This window comes from Bradysia coprophila, unplaced genomic scaffold (genome assembly GCF_014529535.1).
Source record: "Bradysia coprophila strain Holo2 unplaced genomic scaffold, BU_Bcop_v1 contig_24, whole genome shotgun sequence".
Taxonomy (NCBI): domain Eukaryota; kingdom Metazoa; phylum Arthropoda; class Insecta; order Diptera; family Sciaridae; genus Bradysia; species Bradysia coprophila.
In genome coordinates, this window is record NW_023503501.1 from 619,262 (window position 1) to 633,258 (window position 13,997).

At 35.2% G+C, this 13,997-nt stretch overlaps 1 long non-coding RNA gene across 1 annotated transcript; it reads left to right on the top strand.

The window, feature by feature from the left end:
* The first annotated feature begins 920 nt into the window (after window positions 1-920).
* LOC119077617 lies at window positions 921-1,839 on the top strand. Its single transcript, XR_005087839.1, has 4 exons — window positions 921-1,099; window positions 1,157-1,225; window positions 1,650-1,736; window positions 1,793-1,839. It is a non-coding gene; the product is annotated as an uncharacterized LOC119077617 (long non-coding RNA).
* The last annotated feature ends 12,158 nt before the right edge of the window (window positions 1,840-13,997 follow it).

Below are 13,997 nucleotides of genomic sequence, written 5' to 3' on the forward strand. Positions count from 1 at the left end.
TTCAGTACAATTCATTTGTTGTTCATTTTTGGAAAATTGTTCGGACTATCCTGTTACAGCATCTCCAAAACACGACTAATATACAAAACTTCATTCGGAATATCACATTTTCTGCAAATTGTTACCTATGTCGGGGTATTGCTAATTTTGCTTTATTTGAATATACAATCGGAACCATACAATGACGAGAACAACACACGCCTTTTTAACAAAACTCAAAAAATCCTGATTGTTCTGTCTGTAGCTTTCCTAAGTGTAGGCTTAATTATAGTGGTGTTTATGCGGAGAAAATTTTGGAACATCGTCAATAGGCTTACTGAAATCGACAATCAGGTTTGTTTGACACGAATGTAACCTAATGGCAAATTGTGATGCTTGAGATCTTTAAGATGATGCAGTTGCTGAAAATTGAGATTGATTACGACCGTTTACATCGATACACACTTTTGCTACTAACTCTTTGCTATGCTTCCCTTGCTGTGGTGTACATTTTATTTGGATACTATTCCTTTGTGATAAACAGGGGCAAGGGGATGATGGCCCAGTACATTTCATATGTGATAATTAACGGTACTTTCGCAATGCTGTCAATTCAATTTCAAGTTTTTATGTACTCGACGTACCAGAGATTTTCAACGTTGAATGTATACGTTGAGTAAGTGCATCGAATCGACCAGAAGAAGTAATCGAAGTTTGGTAAGCCTACGACCTTTTTCAGATCGAATATCATTCCTGAAATAAAGCGGACATTGTCAACATCCGTGCAATTGCAACAAAATACATTGTCCATTGCGAAAATTACCGATCAGTTAAACAATGTGGTTCCACTGCTATGCCTTTATTTTTCAATATTTGTATTTTTAGTCTTTTTTCGATCAAAAACACCTTTCTTTTGTAAATATTTTCATTACAGACACTGTCGGCCACACTGGGCATATTCTGTTTAACAGTTTTTAATTCGCACAATTTCTTCCGAGTGTTAAGTGGGAACAGAACTTTCGAATTTTATTTACTAGTCGCCATCTACGATATGATAGGATTTCAGTTTGTCATTTTGCTGGGTCAAAGCGTTGTGATATCCAGTAAGAACACTTATGAGGTAGGAATTATTTGTGACTACGTTGCATACTAACCTAATTTAATCGGTTAACCTTAGGCTAAACGGATGGGTGTACTGGTACATAAAGTAATTGCGCTGACGTACAACCGAGACTTTGTTTTGCGTGTAAGTGTTACCTTACATACGGCGAGTTCCATGGCCTGTCCCGTGATAAACGAGATTACGTTTTAACTTAGCCCAGTTCGAAATTTATAGGACTTTTCTCAGAATACCGTTCACATCTCATCTGCTAGTGAACCGAATTCAGATGAAACTAAGGGGCCATGCATAAAGTACGTACGCGGTGTACGGCAAATTTTTGACCCCCTCCCCCCCGTTTCGTACGCGTTTTTCCATACAAAAAGGTCCAATTTTAGACCCCCTCCTCCCCCCTTAGTGAGTACGTACTTTATGGATGACCCCTAAGATGTTCTAACAAAAGTCTTAAAGATTTCGTGCTATTTCGGTTTGGAAAGTTTGGAGTTTACACGGGACAAGTAATGTGTTGAAGAAAGGGTGGTTGAAAAATTTCAAAATTTTGTCTTTGCAGCTGAAAATTTTGTCAATGCAAACACTTCACCGTTGTCCCAACTTTTCTTTTGGCGTTTTCGCAATGAATTGGCAATTTGTTTTTTCGGTGAGCAAGAAAAATTAAAAATTTTCCGTTCCTTGCCTCTAAATAATGGTTTTTAGTTCGTGGCATCGGTAGCTGCATATTTGTTTATTTTAATTCAGTTCCAGATGCATGATGAAAAATCCAAGATTTTATAAATTTTGCAATCCATAATAAGCGAACAATATTTAATAAAAATTAAAAAATAACCAACAAAGTCGTGGGTTGTTTTTTTTTCACGATTAGAGCAATCTATTCATGTTGTGCATATAGATACAAACGTTTGTTAACCAAAGGAATTGGTACGTTTCTTGATCGTGGAAATAAGAAATTACTGGTTGAGTAACTAATTTGTCGATCCAAAAGCGACTAAAAAGCTGTTATGTCTTCTGTCGAACGAAGATACAAACTAAAAATGTCGTTGATTGAGTCTGTCAAATTTATTTGAATTTTTCTGATTTTTTTCTTGTTGATGGAAGTCTACAACTACAGCCACAACAGCACTTATTTACCTCACGTCTAATGAGCACGCAATAGTAAGAGAAATCAACATCTAGAGAGCGCATAAAATATATTCAAGATCCGGTAAAGTAATCAATTTCGTTGAAGTGCTTGAACAGTTTCACTATTCAGACAAACGCAGAATCACTGGACAGTGACTGCGTTACCTATGTTTTGATCTTTATCACAGTAATTAAAGGAATGGAAGTTATCCAGTTATTTTGTAAAGGTCGGAACAGATCGACCATGTTGGAATTCACTTGACAATAACTTATATGGACCGTTTTCACATAGGGGCCCAAATGAATGAATAGATCAAGAAGGCTTAGTTAAGGCTTGTAAAACATATAAATGCAGTGTTCTGTTCTCATAATAATAACTCTCTAGGACATCAGAGTTGCATTAGAAGTCCTGATTGGAATCCGTGTAATTTCAACAGGTAGACCGCGGTAGGACAAATTAATTACCTAAACGTTCATGTGAGATTTATCTGATAATTAAATTGTCTGACAAATTCCACCAGCTCAACCGGCATGTTCTTGCGTTTGTTAGACTTTCAAATATTTGAATTGGCCCGCATTGTGCACGGCATTTAAATACTAAATCTAGTACTTCGAGACCAATATATTTTTTGTGGATAATGTTTGTGGATTGAAAAAACAAAAAAAGGATCAACTCAGGTATGTTCCTAGCCTGTATTTGTCCGACTCCGAAAGATATTGGAACGATGTTTTTCCTAAATGGTGACAGCATAGTCCACGGGTCATAGTCGATTTTAGGCAATTGCCGAAGTCAATTAAAACTATAACAGAAAATCGTTGTTGCCGAAAACTATAACATTTAGAAAATTAAAAAAACGAGTCGATCATTTTGAACGACATTCAACAGGGCTGGCACAAAAATTAAAAATGTACCAAGCAGCGACAACAAAAATTGTTCTAAAATCAATGACAAGAACGTTGATGGACGCCCCCCAAGAGTTTTTCTGATATTTTTGTTGAAATGTACACTAGTCTTAATATTAAAATCAAACAATTAAACGCGACTAATCGGTTAATTCATGAAAACACACCGTTAGTGTCATAGGCTGTGTGGTTAACGAAGTACATATTCTTTGGAAAAAATGAAGTCGAAGAGATCGTTCCTGGACACCATTTATTTGTTGTACATTTTTGGAAAGTTTTTCGGATTATCGTGTTACGGCATCACCAAAGAACGTTTGAAATACAAAGTTTCGTTCCATACGTCTCATTTTATCCAATTTCTTGCTCTTATCGGAGGTTTTCTCCTGTTAATTTATTTGAATTTTCAATTTGAGTTGAACAGTGATGAGAACAACACGCTCATCTTTAATCAGGCGCAGCAAATTCAAATGATATTGTCACTTGTTTTTGTAGTGGCGGGCTATTCTCAAGTTTTGTTGATGCGTCAGACGTTTTGGAATTTAGCACACACCATTCAAGACATCGACAATCAGGTTGAAAAATTGTAAATAAAAAAATTCTCAAAACTTATCGGCTACGTGTTTATCCTAAGATAAAGCAGTTGCTGAAAATTGAGGTTGATCACAGCTATTTATACCGATTCACGCTTATACGACTCGTCGTTTGCTATTTGTCGTTAATTTTCGTGTACACAATCTTTGGATATTATTGTTTTGTGGTCAACAGAAGTGAGGGGATGATGGTTCAATATTTCACTTATGTGCTAATTAATGTGACATTCAGTCTGTTGTCAATCCAATTTCAAGTGTTTATGCACTCGATGTGCATGAGATTTTCGGTATTAAATACATTTGTTGAGTAAGTTGAGTAAGCTTGTAGCTTCGTACTCTAACTTGAGTTAAACGCATCCTATTTTGAAAAATGTTTTACTACCTGCCCCATGTGAAAGTTGTCCATTGCTAAACAATTGGTCCCATGCAATAATGATCCATTGCATGTTGATTGTTGACTATTTTCGGTTTAATTTCTTGGGTGGAAAAATCATCTTTCGCCTGGGGCAAGTAGTAACCCTGAATCATTGGATGTTGCTACTTATGTACTTCATTACTTCGGAAACAACTTTGTGATATTCGGAAACCAGAGAAATTATAATAGATGACGCTACACCGGTGAGGCAATAGGAGCGCCATCTGTTATCATTTCTCGGTCGGAAATTCTCTCGTGTGTTTTTAAGCAACTTGTCTCGGCAACTGTCTTTTTGTTTTCAACAAGTGTAGTTGTAGACCTCGCCTTCGGCTCGATTATACAACGTGTACACTTGTCAAAAAGGCAGTTATCAAAGTTTGATTTAAGACACATTTGTGTGTTTGCTTTTGCTTTTATCACAAAATTGTTACCTCAATTAATTAATTAATTACGTTCGCCGCATCCAATGTAAACTACGATTTTTCTCCGTTTGATAATGTCGTCATCTTGGACTTTGGTAACGATATAATTCGGTAAAAATGATACTTAGAGATTTGCTGTCAGGAAGGAAATGATATTGTGTTTGGTAGAACGAATTTTTCCAGGTCGAGAATCCTACCGCAAACCCATTTGGAAATGTCGAGCTCAACATCAGTTGAATTACAATCAAATATATTGTCTATTGCAAAAATCAGTGATCAATTGAATAATTTAATTGCGCCGCTGAGCCAGTATTTCTCAACATTTGTAAGTTCTCATTAAGGAATTTTAACAACAATTTTTTTAATAATTTTACAACACCTTACAGACTATTCCCGCCACACTAGGTGTCTTTTGCTTAACAGTTTTCAATCTTCATAGTTTATTTAGAGCACTGAGCCAAGAAAACAGTTTTCAATTTTACTTATTGGTCAGCATTTATCAGATGGTTGGATTTCTACTAAACGCTTTGTTTGGCCTAAACATTGCAATAAGGGATGTGACCCACCCCTAACTAAAGGTGTTATTATAAAGCTCATGAAAAGTAGTTGCTTTCGCACTAATTTATTTTACCGGAAACGGTTACACATTTAAAGCAAAACGTTTCCGCTAAAACGTAATTTTTAAGATTACCGCCGTCATTTTATTTCTACTGGGTCATCTCTTCTGCAACTCACGTCCCACCAAACGACAATATTGTTGTTTGTTTACATGATTGGTCATAAATTTTTTTTCATAATTTTGGTTGCTTCGACGAATATTTTAAGTCAACCGATAAGTGAACTGTTAAAAACAACACAAGAAGCACATTTCCTCACAAAATCTGAATTAAATCACACCGAAATCACCGAAATTATGACATTTTCACAACAAACACTACATTTTTGTGTTGGCGATTTGACGTTTGAAAAACTATAATCATGTTCCGATGAACGACTTTTACGATGATTTTCTTCGTTAAACCATATTTGACTAAGTTCGAGGTGGATGTGATTTGGGTGTGAAATTGAGTGGGAAGTGCTATTTTCATAGATTTTCTTTTTGTAAAATCTTTTAAATGAGACAATATTTTGAGGATGCCCGATGTACGAGTTTCTTATTTTTCGTATTTCTATTGATATTTGACAAGAAATCGCGAATAAAATCGATAAGTCCCTCCCTTATTACCAGCCAAAACACCTACGAGGTAAAGTTGATTTTCACCGAATTGAGCTTACGTTTAGTAATTCAATTTAAAAATCACTCCTTTCCTTTCCTTTTCCACTCCCACTTTTGTACCATTGGTCGATTACAACTAAGGCTAAACGGATGGGTGTATTAGTTCATAAAGTAATTGCTCATACTCACAATCAGCCGTTTATTTCAAAGGTAAAGTACACGATAACGGTGCATGCGGTGCATTTCAAAGATCTTAAATTTGTAATTTTCAGCTGAAAATGTTATCAATGCAAGTACTGCATCGTACACCAAACTTGTCTTTCGGTCTTTTTTCATTGAACTGGCAGTTGGTATTTTCGGTGAGTATCAATTCCATGAATTTAACAGTTATGTACAACTTGTAAATTTCAATTCTGTTTAGTATGTGGCATCGGTTGCGTCGTATTTATTCATTTTAATTCAATTCGTAATGTATATTGACGAAAAGTCTGCTGTTCTGATGCAAAACCAGCTTCTTAATGAATTATACATTAATGTAACTTTAAGCACTTACCATGTATAGGGAAACCAAATTATATCTCTGAAGTGAAAGCTTAACAGTTAAATGAACAATTTTACTGGCAGATATACTCTTGCAAATACTTCTAGTTTTGTTGCATTTGATGAGTTTAATTTATCAAAAACAATCAACTTTGTTGATGCAGCTGAAGGCAGCTTTTGTGTAATGTGTTTGTTTATCGTTTCAATATGATTTGAATAAATTGTGGAACTGTGAGCAGTGAAGCTGTCCAAATTTAATAATTGAACTACCGCTTCCGAAACTATGGACATAAGTGGTAGATAATTAATTCCATTAAACTTGTGAGCACGTCAATGCTTTTTGGTCAGGCATGTAACTGTTATGAAGATGCCAATTAGAAATGGAAATTGAATTTGATGTTTGTGGTCACATTACAATAAATGTGGTTCATTGCTCGTTTTGAAAAAAAAAAACATTTTCTTGATTTAGTGGTTTTGTCTCAATTTTAGACCAAATAAACCCTCACACCACAAACATTTCACGGACGAATTATTGCAAAATAGTCTCTTTTATCGATTCGCTTCCGGTCGTCGAACGTTTAAGACTCGGGAAATATATTTTCCAGGCACTCGCACCGAACCAAATACGGTGGCGACAATTTGTAGACTCTCGATGCTTACTCGAGACCTAAGGTGATAGATGATGATGAATGAATTTTTGTAAAAAATTTAAAATCGATTTTAGCCATCTTGGGAATGCAAGAATTTCTTGTGGACCTCTTCCTACCGGATCCATCGTACTCCAGGGCTTATTTTTGGGAATTTTAATTATGAAAATTCAGGAAAAATTCTGAAATTTGGAACTTTTTTTGTGCTTTGGGCTGTCCACAACTAGATCACGTCCTTGTTTAGAAGTTTTTATTTTGCCAAGTGTCGGGTTTGGAAATTATTAATAAGTTATTTTACTCACTAATTCCCGGGAAATGAGTTTTACTGATGCATGACCATTCAAGGAAGTCCTTTTTTTATGGGGACTTAACTCGTTATCAACTAAGACCACTCCAGCCAGAGAAAAGTAAAATAGCACAACAACAATCCAATTCCACTTATTCATTATACCAATGTTAAAATGTGGATATCGAATGTGGAATGAATAACGTTAATTGGATTGTAATGTAATCGCTGAAAATGTGACTCATTTAATTTCGCCTACTATAATTACAACGAAATTGCAATGAGGAAAATTCCCTTTGAATTTTGATATGCACTAATATTTGTTCAAAAAGTAGATGTAGCAACACTCGACGAATTTACGATATTCCATAAAAGAAAGGCTCATACACATACACCGTCTACCCAACATATTTACTTCGTATATGTTTGCCTGTTTACAATATAGATAACGTCTCACAAATTTATGAATTGAGAGCTTAAACTCAATTTCAATTTCAAACCGGATCCCCAGGTAATATTGTATAATCATTCTAATTAAAATACGAAAATCCCCTCAATGCAAACCATATTAATTAGCACAATGTATTCTAATTGTACGACGACGAAATCGATCCAATGCATATGGCATGCGGATAAAACCTCACCTTTCAATTTAAAATAGCAAACGAAACTCCTGACCACATAAAATAGTTTTTGTGCTTTTTCCAACAATCTATAAATCAAAACTATTTAATGAATGGATTTTCTTTTAACTTTCCTTCATCGAAATGTTGCAAGTCACAAAACCAGTGTGTAATGCTTCTCTGTGTATACATAATGGAAAGTGGGTCGTATAGAGATAACATATATAGATTCATCATTTTGCTCTTGTTATACCAAATCTAAAGTTGAACGTTAGTATCGAATAGGTAAAAAAAAACTTTCTAATCGAACTTTTCAAAAATTGCCCTTTTAGCACAATCTTAGTTGAATATTGGATTTATGTTATATATAACACGTTATAGAATACGAGACGACGTGTACTGTGCTGGAGGTGTGTAATGTTTTACAAAGTATATTTTTGTTCAACGAATAAGCAAAAGGAAACGGAAAAATTTTACGAATAACATACTTTGTAAGAAAGTTATTTAGAAAGATTATTGTAATAATAAAAGGATTTATTTTCCAAGTTTTTGTTTCTTGTGGGAGAAGAGACATCGCACAACTGTTGAAAGAAAACGACGAACATGAAATAAAAATAAAATTTCTAGCTGAACAGAATGCTATAAAAGAACTCTGTGTATCCTTTGGTACATTATTTTTAGCGAATAAAAACAGGAAGTGGATTTACATTGACAACCTTGCAACGGTATAAATGGAAGTGAAGATATTTTTTACCATAAGTCTATCGATACATAAATTGATCACAAGTCTTGGTAAACTTTTGCTTACGAATCTGCAGACCAAAGGCACAGATGGTGATGGACATCTCAAATTGCATGGAAAGCACTGTAGTTTAGTTATCCTTAACAAAGAATATACATACTGAAGGTAATAAAAAATCCACAGTTACAAACAGATCCACAGTTACACACGGATCTACAGTTGCACACGGATCCACAGTTCAGTTACAGACGGATCCACAGTTACCCACGGGTCCACATTTACACACAGATTAACAGTTACACACGGATCCACAGTTACAAACGGATCCACAGTTACACACGGATCCACAGTTACACACGGATTCACAGTTACATACGGATCTATAGTTACACACGGATCTACAGTTGAATTCTTTACGTCAAGTTGCAACTACAGTGGTGAGTTCGGAACGATTTCATACAAATTAACTGGCAAAACCATTTTCGACAAGAAAATGTGGCAACAATACAAAAATGAATTCACCTCAAAGCGTGGATCCGCAGTTTTTCTGGTTACCTGAGTGTTCCCCAGTAAAAATAAAAGTCTCAAAAGTTCGAAATACGTAGTCTCATGGTCTCAAAATACATGGGACTTGAGACCGTGAGACTACATATTTTCATTTCCTTCCTTGTTGCCCAGAAATACAGAAGCAGAGCGATTTCTTTGTTTATGATTTTTGGTTTCGTTGTCTCTATTTAATCTTCAGTAAACGTCGTTTGTAGCAAGGTACACTAAAATAAACCCTCAGAGAATAACAAGAAATACGGACCCAATGTTTCGGGTGACTACGTAAAAGGTGAACTCGCACACAAATTTTCGATACCAAAATTTTCCAAAAGGAGTCGTTAAGTCCACGACATGGTTAAAAAGCATTTGCAGTAATAAACTTGCGTGTGCGAGTTCCCCTTTTACGTAGTTTAAAAGTGCGTTCTTTTTGCACCGTGTGCCAGATTACCCGATACCCGTTTAACATTATAATGTTGGTGGAACTGCGTTGTTTAGTATTTAGTTTTGCATGTGCTACAACATAGCAAAGTTAACTACACTTTCCACCTTTCATCACATAGCAAAATATATTTCGACCTGTAAATATTAATCGACGACACCTGTACTCCTTGAACACATGAAATTATATGGCGCCACCTGAAGCAGCTAATCAAATGTATGTTGTCAATCAATAAGATCGAAACCCTAATCGTGAACTCTTTATGGCCAAAAGAAAATATATTCCTAGACCATAACACGGGTAGCAACTAAAAGACGAAATGTTCAAATCGTAGTCTACCTCTATGGGTGAACTGAATGTATTCAATGTGGAATTTGTAGCACCTAAATCGTATGAATCCCAATTATATTTGGGTCACTCTGACTCGATTTTATTAATTAATTTTTTGGAATGGAGTTCATTATGAAGCTATTATGAGATAATTAGTTTTTATTAACAAATACATCAAAATATACCTTTTATCGAATAAATCGACAAGCTCCGGTACATAGCAAAACCTTTATTTATTTGACATAAAAGTTAAAATTTAACTTTATTCATTTAAAAGACAAACGAGTTGTTACATTTCTATTTGCAAAAACGATGTTTTTTTTCAGTGCCGGACTGGCTACCAAAAGGGGCATCGGGCGAATTGATGAAAAAGGTTCAGAGGCGCCTACAGTTTTTAACATTCAAAAGTATCGACATATTATATATTTCTTATTTTGCTTACTTCTCTCATTTCTCCATATACTCACTATGGAGAAATGAGAGAAGTTGGAGAAATAAGAAATGTATAATATGTCGATACTTTTGAATGTTAAAAACTGTAAATAAACATTTTTGGTCTGAGGAGCGTCAAAAAGCAAAAGGCGCATCGGGCATCGCCCGATCGCCCAGTACAGCTAGTCCAGGCCTGGTTTTTTCCATCAACATTTTAGTTCCACATTTAATAATCACTAATATGCTTTCATGTGGCAAACAAAAATATTTCAAATATTCAACTGAAATACGTTCATTAAATGCTATTCAAGTCGCGAAAAAATGACATCAAAAGAACCATACCGAATTTTCGGAAAATGATTTTATTTTATGTTTACATGGTATATTTTGCATCAAAAACTATCATTAGTGGTTGTCGTGAGTAGGTTGTCGAATTGAACGAACAGAACTTGATACGATACAACAGCAGCAATCATCTGAAATATGAATGTCAAAAATTTAACCAACAAAAAAATGAACCTGATTACACCATATACTATGCCATATTATTGCAGTTATACAAACCGTATGAAACAATGTCCAGTCTATTGAGAATAATCCACATGATACGGACGTATTTGAATGGCTTATTTGCTGCAAAAACTGTTGAAGCTGGAAAAGGAGTTTCGATTTTTTTTTTTGGATTAACTTTATTTTGTCAGAGCTTCCTCAAATTTACTTGATTTAACGTCGACTTATTCAATGACAAATTCAATGCTTTGTTGAGGATATGACTAGTATATGTTGCCTGTGAAAGGAAATTGTTTTTTTTTTCGGACAGGAAACAGTTAATCGTTTAAATTACTTCGGCTGATAGCATAGTTCCGTATTTCATAGCAAACAGAATTTGGCTGTAGAAGTAAAATGTTCTCGTTGAATAGGCGAATGTTATTAATATGGTGTTTGTGTCATAAGCACGGAAAATTTGATAGATCATATAGAAACAAACTAGAGTGAACTGGAACACAACTGCAACAATTACTGCAATCTGCAAGAATGATAGAAGCATTAGAGTAATGTGATAGGAAGACTTGACATTTCTATCGTGTGATTATCGGCTCGAACGATAATATCGCCCAGAAGACGATAATATCGCTCCGAACTAATATTGTCTATTGAAAGAAAGAGTATTATCGCCCATAACACGATAATATCGTTCAGGAGGCGATGATGTCGCCTAGAAAACGATAACATCACCGTGTGGTCTATATTATTGCCCTGAAATTATCACTCTGGACAATAATATCACCCAGGGTGATATTATCACACACAATTTATATCTTCTGGGCGATAATATCATCTTCTATGCGCTAACATCATCGTCTGGACGATATTATTGTCTTCTGGGCGATATTATTTTGTCCTCTATGTGATATTATTATGGCGTTAAAAGTTGTAATTTAGTACTGGGTTATGGGTTATACTATCGCCAAGGGTGTACGATAATATTGCCCTGGACAATATTATACACAAAAATTGGGTGATATTATTATCCAGGATGATAATTACTGGGCAGTAATATGACCAGAGGGCGATATTTTCATTTTATGGTAGATATCTTGTTCTGAGCGATAATTATCGCTTTTTTATCATAAATAATATCTCTGAACGACAATATTGCCCAGAACTGCATATTCTCGTCTTCTGAGCGATATAATAGTGCGAAACGATAAACACACGGTAGAAATATCCCGTCCCACTGTACGCTTGGCGTTTGTAAGAAGTTAACCGAAACAATAATGATTTGCCATAATAACCCACAAAGGGTTGCGAGCATCATTACTGTACTAGTTTGAGAGGCTAAAAGACAATTTTTCATTAATCAATTACTTGAACGGAATAGCATTCACTGTGGAGCCGCATGCATTCTGTTAACACGTTGTATAAATTAGCCAATTCCTTTACGGTACTCGATTGGCTCTGTGGTACTTGACTCTTACTATGCAATTGCACTGTTGCGGTTGACCCCTTTTGGATGTTCAGTAGATTTCTTAAAAACAAAATTTTTACTTAGTCCCTTGAATGATTTTACTTTTGCCACTCTAGTTCGTACCGTAAAGCGTCATTGATGTTCACAAATCTTTCATAAAAACCAAATATGAAATAGTTGTAAACGCAAAAAATGGTGGTGTAACATCCATCCATCATAGTATACGATACATAAAACTGTAAAGATAACCAATAGTGTTCCGGTTGGAAGTAGGTCAACATCGCACAAATCAGAATCATTGTCATTTGCATCAAAATCAGTCTAATGGCATAGACCACGAAAACCATGTTAGTATTCTCTATTTTGATTCCCAAACTCTTTGCCTGTAAATGGGAGACGTTTAAGAGCTGTTCTGTACACATTTCGTACAACCGAACTTGTTCATCAAAATCATACAGCGTCGTGAAAAGTGTCCATATCTTACGTCTGTTCCAGGACTCCATTATATATGACGAAAAATTAGCAATTAAAATGAAGTAAAATATGATTCGCACCAGGTATATAATGACAATGTTTCCAGACGGTAAGCTGTTTGTTCGCACAAAAACCATTTCACCAAAAAATGGAAACACGAATACAACGTACAAGACAGCATACAACGGTGCTATGACATAGTCAATGCGTTTCATCTGAATTGGCTCGATAGAATATCTATCTGGTGGCAAATAGAACAAATTGCATGCAAACAATTTGGAAATAGTGAACAGTGTTCTCATCGACGAAATACAATCCGTTTTTTCCTTGACAAAACAACATTTTCGGCCCATCGCAAATATTGGATGGGAAATGACTTCACTTGACCTACACCACCCGTATTATGAGTGGAATAACGTTACAGGCTTTTATCATAATTACAGTTACAAACAACTCGGTACAACGGTGTCAGGAATGTATTTATGTATGTACCTCGTGTTGGTCAATAAATGTATTGGAAGTACCCGGAGTACGTTGCGTAGTCGCCTCAAAAACTTTATTTTGACGAGTGGGAAACTACAGCAAAGCAAGTAAGTAAAAAGGTGGAACGATTTTGGATTAACCTCAATTTACATCAAAAACTAAATGATTTTTCTTACACATATCTGAGTCCGACCCTGACGCCATTAATTTTTAACTATAACGAGTGTGGAAGGAATATAAGTTATGAATTCAATTAAAACAATTGAATTCATTTTAAATTGTCTGCTCCAATGTTAATTTAATAAATATAAAAACGTTTCATAAGCGAAGAATTCCCTGTTGTCGACAGCAATGACAAAAATAAGCAGTGACCTCTGGCTAGAAGAGTGTGTTAAAAGGAATGAAGTAACAGATTTTGTACCAGTAACAGATACTGACATAGTCTTTCGTCAAAACATTAGAGTTTGCTTGCAATATTTCAATAGTAAAGTAGCTACGACGGGATTGAGCTAAAACATATTCTATTCGTTAATAAATGATGAGATTAGCCAATTCCCCGACAAATATAATAAGTTTTGTCATATCAAATGACAATGCACAGTCGGTGAACACAATGTGCATAGTGGCATTCATCTTTGCTCCGTTGCTTTTAGCGGATGTTATTTACCGCAACATTTGCTCAGTTATTTATGATGATTTCATTGGATTTTGCATTATAATGCAAC